Raw genomic sequence first — 9,931 nt, 5'->3', positions numbered from 1 at the left:
CCCGCAGCCCCGAGCCTTGAATCCAAATTCCAAAAATTTAGAATTAAGGATCAAAGTCGTGGCAATAATTTTGTATATTGATTTTTACCATCTGAAAACTCATTTTTTGGAACGAATCCCAGAAAAAGTGAATGAACAGATAACAATATCAAGAATCCCCGAATTACCGCTCAAAAATAAATCAAAACGCGAGATACCGCTTCATCTTCTGATAATTTACCCTATTGCCACCGCCACTAGTTATTTAACCGTGTGGTAATTTAGGGTTAACCACTCACTACCTTGACCACCATTTCGCTTTCTTGCTCTCGCCGCCACCAACAACATATCAAATCTTGAATCCTTCCTTGCTCACAAACCCCCAAAATCTTCATCTCCTAGCTTTCTTGCTCGTCCTGATCTGTGAAGCCCCTGAGTGTATGCGCACAAAGCGACTCGTGGGATTCTAGATGGCTCCCAAGAGATCTAGCGGAAAGGGAAAAGAGAAGGAAGGAGCCAGCATCGCCCCAACTCTGGATGATGGATGGTTAGCAAGTAAGTGTACTGAATCCGACATCCTTTCCCTTGTCGATGAGTGTCTGCTGCAGCCTCATTCTATCATCAAGTGGCGGCCTAAGTTAGGTCATAGTCGCCCATTTGAAGGGACGAATGCAATAGTTATTTTTTTCCTCCTTTGTCTAGCGCGGATTTGGGATTCCCACTTTTGATTTTTCTTTCTCGGACTTCTTTTTCATTGGGGTATTCAAGCACATCACTTGAACCCTAACTCCATCTTCGTGCATCTGTGCGAAGCATTTCTAGGCATCGAGCCCCATTTCGATCTTTTCAGCACTTGTTCCATCGCAAGCCTCAGCCCAGTAGCGAGGGTCAATATGTTGTTGGTGGTGCCGGTCTTCAACTATGCCATGGGATGGAAAAAACTCTATATCCCTTACAAGTTGTCTAGCAAGGTAATTGACTGGAAATCCAAGTGGTTTTATGTCAAGAACCATGCTCCTCCACTACCGAGTAGGATACCCGGTGTTCCCCAATACCGTGGCGAATGGACTACAAAGCCTCAGAGCCTGTTCCAACTAAACGATCTGCTGGATTGGATTAAGGATTTAAAGAAGGAACATCTGATTGGAGCTTCAGTTGTGATGTCTTGGATGAGCCGTCGGATCCAGCCATTGCAGCAACGAAGCCATTTTGGATTCTACTATATATAGGCGTAACTGATCCTTCCCGCTTCACTTCGGAGAAGATTTCTGAAAAGGAAATGGTGCGTCGAGTGCGTCGAGTACTCGATGGAGTGCTTGGTGTCCCAGTAGTACCAGACGTCTTTAACATAAAGGATCCTCCCAAAAAGGTATGTGAGAGTAGTCAAATGCATTGAATTGAGTACTTGTAGTTGTATGTCTTGTAAACTGAAGTGTATGCCATTTGCAGGAGGATATAAATGTGTATGGGAGTAGCCCACCGGTGCCAGAGGTTTGGCGTCCTGAGCATCTTCTCCCAAGTGCACATACACCAAACCCACTTCCATCAGAAGGAGATATTGAAGAATCGAGGATGACGTCGAGCTCTGAATTTGATTAGAGTTTCTCCTCTGCAGACTCTAAAGAAGGAACTGGAGTGGGTGGCATGGACAGGAGTCCCAGTATGGAGAGGTACTCAAGCACGGGTCACCCCAAAGCACTAAGGACGACAACGGTCAAGCGTAGGGCCGCAACCTCAGTTAGAGAAACTAGGTATATATAATGATACCTTGCTTTTCTCTTTCAGTCATGTGTGTCCCTTCGTCTTTCGTTGATTATCTGTTTCTTCTTGATTTCTCGTTCTAGCCCAAAGCATTCAGAGCTGAGGGTTGAGGCAACCAGGGATGATTTGGGGCAGATATAGATGCATCACTTGCCTCAGCAGACTTGTCGAGTGATGCCGGGGCCACTCTGCCGGAGCAATTGATGCCGGCAAGTGGTTCTGAAGAAAAAACACCTCCAGAGCCAGCTGCTGTGCATGGTAAAGAGGCTCTCTCTGCCCAGCAAGATATTCCTACGGGTGGGGAGGAGAGTGTGAGCCCCCGGCAGGTGCTACTGCCCTCTGCATCGAGTGCTTTGGTGATCATGCCGGTCCCAAAGCTGTTCAGGGCAAGGAAGCTTCCAATCAACAAGTCGACCTAGTGAGTATTTTTAGTGGTCTACCATCTTCTGTATGTTCGGATTTCCACCATCTTCTTTTATGTGTACTCCATCTACTTATTGTGTATGCAGCAAGGCAACCGATTTGGGCATCGGGGATGCTGACCATGGCATTTCGATGCCTGCTTCTAAGCCCATCCCAATGACTGTGTTGCCATTGCCAGCCACACTGCCAGTGGACGCGGAAGCTGCTGCAGAGGAGGCAACTGCCAAGGGAGTAGATGTCCCAGCTGCTGAGGAGCCAGCATCGCTTGAAGTAAGCGACGCCCTTCTGCAGCTGGAAGCTCCAGATCTCCCTGCCAGTAAACCGATCGCACCTCCTCCAGTAGATTGCAACCAATTTCCTATTGCTCGGTTGTTTCATCTGGTCGGGACAATAGGTCTAGGACCTCAGTGTTGGGTAGCTGAGGAATGAGAGGTCATGGAAGTTGGAGCCGAAAGGGAGGTTGCTCCTCCACCGACCAGAGAGGATTCACCTGCAGCAGTTCCTAATCAAAAGGTCTCCCATTGACGGGGGACAAAATTAAGTTAATGCAACAGAATATGGCTGAATGCCAGAAGTTTTTGACTGTAAGTATCTTCTTGTCGAGTACTTATCTTGGCAACTAGCTAGTCGATTGACGTGTTCCATTGATTGTAGGAACTAGCCGGTTATGAGGCTGCAAAGTCTCAGGAGCTGGAGAGGTTCAAAGCTGTGCAGGGCCGAGAGAACCAGCTCCTGAAGGAACAAATAACGAAGCTTGTAGAGGACAAGAAGACTCTCGAGGAGAGAAATAAGTCACTGTAAGAGAGGAACAAGTTTATCTCCAAGAACCACAAAGGTGAGTGGTTTGGCTTGTTGTTCCCTGAGTTGCGGTAATCGGATAGCTCCACTTCTATTGCCTTGATTGCTTATAGTCTTTGTATTCACGCAGAACTCAAAAAGTTGTTAGTAACTAAGGAAGAGCAGATGACTGACTTAAAGAACCTTGTGTATTGTTACACAGATGATTTGGAGATATTCAACAAGATGTTGAAAGATGGGGACAACCAGCTCCTTGAAGCGCTATGCAGCAAATCAAAGAGATGGCCAAACAAAAAGATCTTCGGGAGAAAGAGCTCGAGGAGCTAAAGACTGCTGCACAGGCCGTGGTTGATATGGTGGATCCACCCAAGGAGGGAACTGTACAAGACAAGACTCTGTTGGAGCGTCTGCAAGGAGCTCCGCAGAAGATCGTCAAGTACCTCTCAGACACCAGCCGGCAGTGCGTGTCTCATGTACTCGGCTTGGTGAAATTCTATTGGCCAAAGACGAATCTGATCCCTCTCGGAGAAGGCATGTCTGTGGAATGAACAGAGCAGAAATTTGACGACTTTGTGGAGGAAGTGAAGCCAATAGCTGACAGGAACGTGGATGTCTTGGAGCAAGAGCTTGATGCAGAGTCTTAGTCCATCACGTAGAGTAAAACTTTGTGTAAGCCTTGATACAATACTGATCTGTATGATGTAATTGCGAGAACATAATGTTTGCGATGTGGTGTACAGCTTGTGTTTGTCGTAGGATGTGGATATCCTTTGTGACTAAACATTTTGTTTTTCAATACGCCCTATTGCGTGTTTATGCATGGGAATGCGGCATGCGATGTTGGGCCGTATGGGAGTAATTGAACTCATGGTTTTTTACTTGGTTCAGTAAAAATGAACGAGTAGAGAGTTGTAATAAAATGTCGTATGTGTAGATTGTTGACGGCCATTATTTCCGATTTTGGTCGTCAACTTCTCGGGAATAACATGAGCTTTATACCATGTTCCATGCATATTTTGCTTATTTCTAACAAGTGCAACAAGTTTTGGGTGAGTTGTGATTGCAGGAACTAATGTACCAAAAAAATGAGCCAAAACCGGGAAAAAACCAGGCCGACCGGCGTCACCTCACCTAGGCCGGCCGGCGTGGCACCTCAAGTTACCATGCCACGAAACTTTGCTAGAGTGATCATGAGCACAAATCCAAGCCAATCCAATTTGGTTCTGTCCAAAATTCACAAACAAAGACCGAAAGGCTTGAGCAATGGAAGGTTGGGTCCACTTTCAGTGTCCAAATGCAGTTTCAAGACCCAAACCGCCTTGAGCAAGAATGTGCACCTGTTGATTAGCAAGCCAGTGAAACGGAGGGCTGAGATGTGCCAACTCTAGGCCGGCCGGCCTAGGGGAGGCCGGCCGGCCTACAAATTTCAGCGTTGAACCAACGCAACCTCCACCGCCATCTAGACAAGATCAGGAGCGTCCACAAGAAGGTAGGTGCCAAACGGAGAAAATCCCAGGCCGTCTCAGCGTTGAACCAACGCACCCTCCACCACCATTTAAACAAGATTAGGAGCGTCCACGAGAAGGTCGGCACCAAATGGAGAAAATCCCAGGCCAGCCTGCCTAGGGGAGGCCGGCCGGCCCCACTTTGCTGTGTCTCAAGCTCATCTTCACGTGGAAGCTACGACAACCGACCCTCTTGCTTACAAATGACGCCCCGGCCAAACACCGACCTCTAGCATCTATAAATAGAGAGCAACACCCTCACTCTCAACACACACAAAAGGAGTTCTCTTCTCTCATCTTTAGTTTCTAGAGTAGGTTAGGTAGTCTGGGAGTTAGAGTCGAGTCGAGCTTGTCTCGGGATTCCGAAGTCATCATCGGAAGTCGGTATAAGCTCTTGTATCTTTTCCTTTGATATTTATCAATATAGTTATCTTCTTTATCTTTTCGAGTCAGCTTTACTTTCCGCATTATTTATCTACCCTCTCAAGTTATGTTGCTTGTGTGCGGAAGTAAGTTCCTCTAGCTTAGGCTTTGTTATCTTTTTTTTTATCGGGATCTTACCTTGCGGGTTTTCTCGCCCGGACTAGGGAACTCAAGTTAGGTCCCTAGGTTGAGGGGGATTTCTATTGTTCGCGACAAGAGAAATCCTAACACCGAGTACGGACGTGGTGTCTGAGCTTAGTGTTAGCTAAAAAGTGTGTTCCACCCCACGGAACCGTTGTGGTAGGCGGCAGGTGATGACAACCCTGTCCGTCCCTAGTAGTCCACCACATTCAGGTGTATTCATAGCAGTAGTTGCAGGTTGCCGTTGGATTCCCCTCTCATCCCTTTCTGAAGTCTTTCCTCTTCCAGCCATCGAAGTAAGCTCTAGGTTCCCGATAACTAGTTAGAAGCAAGATTTAGTTTAGAGAGGCTAGCTCTATAGTTTAGAAGTGTTTTAGGAGTCTTTCTCGCTTGTTGTCCTCCCTGCTACTTACCTCTCTAAGGATTAGAGTCTCCTGTGTCAGACGGTCATTGCTTGGCCATTATCTTATCTATCTATCAGGCTTACCCCCACAAAGTTAGTCGGTTGATATCTCTAGTAAAGTTTGTCATTCGATTTCTCTATACTCTTTATCCATAGTGCTTCCCTGAGGAAAATTATGATACCCTGGAATACACCAAGGTGAAGTGTTACAGCGGTGATTCTGTGCGCTTGCGGAATCTATATTCTATTGAGCATAAGAAACACCAACAAGTATTTCTGGCGCCATTGCCGGGAAAGCAATTGGCTAAAGATATCGATGAATAGTTTGATAAAATTTAATAATTTATCACCGCCAATTTTAGTGGGATTACCATTGCTCTCGGTATCTTTGTGATTTCTGCAGAGCAATGCAGGACCATTTTCAATCTACCATTGTTGACACCGGTTTTTGACATGTGTCAAAGAAGGTGATTTTAGTAAAGAGAAGGTGGCCGATTTGGAAGAAACCAAAAGATGCACAGGGTTAGAATCGATCGATGGGGTCCGTCCGATAGACCAGAGGAATATGCTTTGAAGATGCTAATTTGCCCGCTCTGGTGCTCGGCCGATGGAGAGTTGCCGATGAAGTCAGGAAAGGAGATGAGGATCCGGACTCTACGAAAATTTTGACGATTCAGTTGTAATATTTAAAGTAGTTTATCTTTAGCAAGTTTTTTCTTTATAGTCAAGTAATGTTTGCCGTAATCGGCTAGGACTCGGTAGCACTAGGCTATAAATATCAGTTGTAAGGGACCGAAAAAATTTGATAGACATCCAATACAACAAACACTTTACAATTCCTTTGCACTTTTTTGGTGACTTTGCCTTTTCTTTTCTCTTTTTGACGAGTTCTTTCAAGTTGATCAAGGACGCCTCACATTCGAGCGACTTGGTTTGCTGGTGTGTTTTTGTTTTACCGAATATATTTGAGCTTTAGCTACCGGGCGTATTGCTGTGGCTTCATTCAGATCTATTCAAAAGTTATTGAGTTCATCTAGGCTTTGACTTCTGGGTGTATCGCTACCGTCTCGTTTAGATTTATTCACAATTTACCGATATCAGCTAGGTTTGTAAGTTTTCCTAAGCTTTTTGGCCATTATCACATCTATTCGCTAGAAACATATTAGATCGGCTTTAGGTTTTGGATTAACATCTTGTTATCTTAAGAGCCGGTTTAAATCTGTTTCAAGCATTACATTATCCGAGTTGCACATTCGTTGCTTAGATTTTGTTATACACGTCCAATCGGCAATCTCAAGCTGGTTTTGTCATCTAGTGTATCGGCTGATTCTGCCGACACACTCGTTCATTACACATTCACATTTAATATCCTTTTTGTCGTCTACTGTATCAGCAAAGCTTGCCGATAAGCCTGTGTGAGAGTTATTCGGAATCCCAGCCGATACGTTCTCGAATTTGATTTCGTTTTCTCCCTTGTCAATTTCAGGTCAAATTGACTAGCACGCTTGGTTGACTTTTTAGGGTTTGGCGAACACTTGCCCTCGGATTCCAGTGTGTTGATTTTTACGTCAACACATCTTTTGGCACGCCCGGTGGGACCGGAAGTTTCAACATGGTGGAAGTTACTGAAAAATCTGATGTCAGTGAAGAAAATTACGTTTCTGTTCCTGAAGATAAACTCAAAGAAGATCAAAGGAAGGAATATGAAGAGAGGGTGGAGAATTTTAAACGCAAATGTCTCAAGTCATACAGCGTCACCAGATCTGGTGATGTGATTAAGAAGTTTAATCGCCCATCCTTCCAGCCGTTGACAGAAGCGCAGCGTGAGAACAAGATGATAAATGCAATTGGTTAAGCTGTAGCACAGGCATTTATCAAGAGTGTAACAGTCATGGGGAATATGGTACACAACGCGGTGGTCAAGACTTTTACTGAAGGCACGTTTCCAGGTTGTGTGGGTCCTTGTTACTTGCAGCCGAGTCAGATGCAGTATACGCCATTGGAAGTGTCTATGACAGCAGCTTGGTCGGCTCCAAATAGCCAGGCAGGGGCAAGTAATAGTCAAGCACCACCACAAGTTACTACCGCAGCATCAGTAGCTACAGCAAATCCTATCTACTCAACTACTCCACCTATTACCACATCTGTGCAAGATGGATCTGCGTCTGTGTTTCCAAAAGGATGGAATCCTGCCACTGGGCATGGCACGCCTCCTGATTTCTTCTCTACGCCGCCCAAGATTGAGTCAAATGCATCGGCTACTCAGCCGATGACTCCTCGGAATGATCCATCGGCCACCCAGCCGATGGGATCCCAGCAGAATGCATCGGCGCCACTGCCGTTGACTCCGCAGTAGCGTCTCGCAATTATGCTCCAGCCCCAGTCTCCTACAGAAATTCTGCTTTCACAGTCCCCTCACCAGAAAGGAGTCAACTGGGTTTTCCATGATCAGGCAACTAGACAATTGCGATATGTCAATGTGCCGTACATGGATACTACTGGTAAACAATTGGCTAGCCCATCGGCTCCACAGCCAACGATGACTCAGCAGACGCCCAATCGGGTAGCTCAACAGGCACATCAGATGCAATTGGCTGAACAGCCGATGAATCATATAGCTCAACAGCTTGCAATAATGACAAATACAGCGAACATGGCTACTCCTCAGCAGATGCCAGTGGTTGATCAGCAAGTTGATTGGAACACTAAGATAGCTGAAGTGATGAGGGAGCAGTTTGGCTTGAGGCCGAAGCAATAATCTGTTATGTACAAGACTCCTTATCCTCCGGCTTACAATTAGATTCCTCTCCCACACAAGTACAAGATGTCTGACTTCACGAAGTTCTCAGGGCAGGGAGAAGTTTCTACGATGGAGCATGTCAACAGGTTTCTTCTACAGTTGGGAGAAGCGGGCAACCATGATGCACTCAGAGTCCGTTTATTCTCCTTATCTTTGTTTGGATCGGCCTTTGCTTGGTTCACCACTTTGCCAACAAACTCCATATTATACTGGGCCGATCTAGAGAGATAGTTTCATTAGTTCTTCTACTCTGGGATTACTGAATTGAAGTTGACCGATTTGACTGGCTTAAGGCAGAGAAACGATGAATTGGTTGCTGCTTTCATTCAAAGGTTTAGAGATGTTAAGAACAGAGGCTACAGTCTGGTTTTGTCCGATCAACAGTTGGCAGAAGTAGCATCTCAAGAGTTTGAGAGCATTAGCCAGATTGCAGCCAGGACGTCAGAAGAGACTCGATCCTATGAGTCCAAGAAGCCTTTTCAGAAGAAGATAAACTATGTGGAATATTCTGCTAATGATGATTCTGAAAAGGAGCAAGAGACGGTCACATCGTCTGAGTGGATACAAAACATCAAGAAGCCGGTGACGTGTCCGTTTGGGAAAAAAGAGCCTGAGTCGGGTTTGACATCACCAAAGCTGACAAAATCTTCGACTTGTTATTATCGGAAGGTTTGATCAAGCTAAAGCCATATCACAAGATCTCGTCGGAGGACGAGCTCAAGAATATGAAGTACTGCAAGTGGCACAATGCTACGTCGCATGATACAAATGAATGCAAGGTCTTTCGGCAGCAGATTCAAATGGCTTTCAAGCAAGGGAAGTTAAAGTTTGAGACTCCCAAGAAGACGATGAAGATCGACAGACATCCATTCGCTACAAATATGGTGGATGTAGCCAGAGACAAAGGTCCTTCTCAAGCCAAGATTCTGACATCGTCATCGACCAAGAAATTTGGAGTTGTCGATCCTAAAGCACAGATAGTGGCTGATGAGGTCAAAGGAAAGAGTCTACACGACGAGGCTAAACATTCATCGGCACCGCGTAGACGTGTCACACTTCAAATGCTGTTGAAAAAGTTTCAACGTGATCGTGAAAGGCAGCAACGTAGAGAAGAGGAAGAACGTCATGAGAAGGAACATTAGAGATGTCGTTTCTTTGTCTACTACTGGGAAGAAGGGTTGACATTGCCATCGCCATATGATTGTCCCGAATGCAATGGTCATGGCAGCCGATCATATAAAAGGCCACATCATATTAATGAACCCTATCGACGTGAGCGCACTCCTATGCATGATCGGCTAGAAAAAAGGTATCGGTGCATGATCGACTAGGGGGCAGGACCATGCTACGTGATCCTGTTGGAAGAATAGTGCCTGCACATGATCGGCTAGAACAAATGGCCGATGACAGAGTGCAAGATGATCAGCCGATGCGGAGAGATCCAGAGCATGAGCCTGATCATGCGGATCAACCTCAGTGGTGTCCGGGAGGTTTGTCCAAATCTCTAAAGTGACGTGTTCAAAGGCTACGCCAGCTGGAGATTATGGAGGAAGAGCAAGAGCAGACTCTAAACAAGAAGGGAGTCAAGACACAAGTCTGGCGTGTTAAGGCTAAGGCTGATGGTGAATCGGCCGGTAATAGTTCCACCCCGATCCAAGCAGTTGGTTCTTCAGAAAGTTCCTAATGGATGAGTTCCTA

The 9,931-nt window shown here is 45.7% G+C and overlaps 1 long non-coding RNA gene across 2 annotated transcripts; it reads left to right on the top strand.

The window, feature by feature from the left end:
* Positions 1 to 275: 275 nt before the first annotated feature.
* Positions 276 to 3,709, top strand: LOC120644460. Of its 2 annotated transcripts, XR_005663765.1 has the most exons (7): positions 277 to 1,348; positions 1,429 to 1,498; positions 1,595 to 1,730; positions 1,824 to 2,158; positions 2,250 to 2,747; positions 2,818 to 2,998; positions 3,164 to 3,709. It is a non-coding gene; the product is annotated as an uncharacterized LOC120644460 (long non-coding RNA). The 2 variants fall into 2 exon arrangements; XR_005663764.1 differs by having other exon boundaries at positions 276 to 1,348; positions 1,429 to 1,730.
* The last annotated feature ends 6,222 nt before the right edge of the window (positions 3,710 to 9,931 follow it).

This window comes from Panicum virgatum, chromosome 8K, assembly GCF_016808335.1.
Source record: "Panicum virgatum strain AP13 chromosome 8K, P.virgatum_v5, whole genome shotgun sequence".
Lineage (NCBI taxonomy): Eukaryota > Viridiplantae > Streptophyta > Magnoliopsida > Poales > Poaceae > Panicum > Panicum virgatum.
The sequence above is the reverse complement of the archived record's forward strand: the minus strand, read 5'-3'. Positions and strand labels throughout refer to the sequence as shown.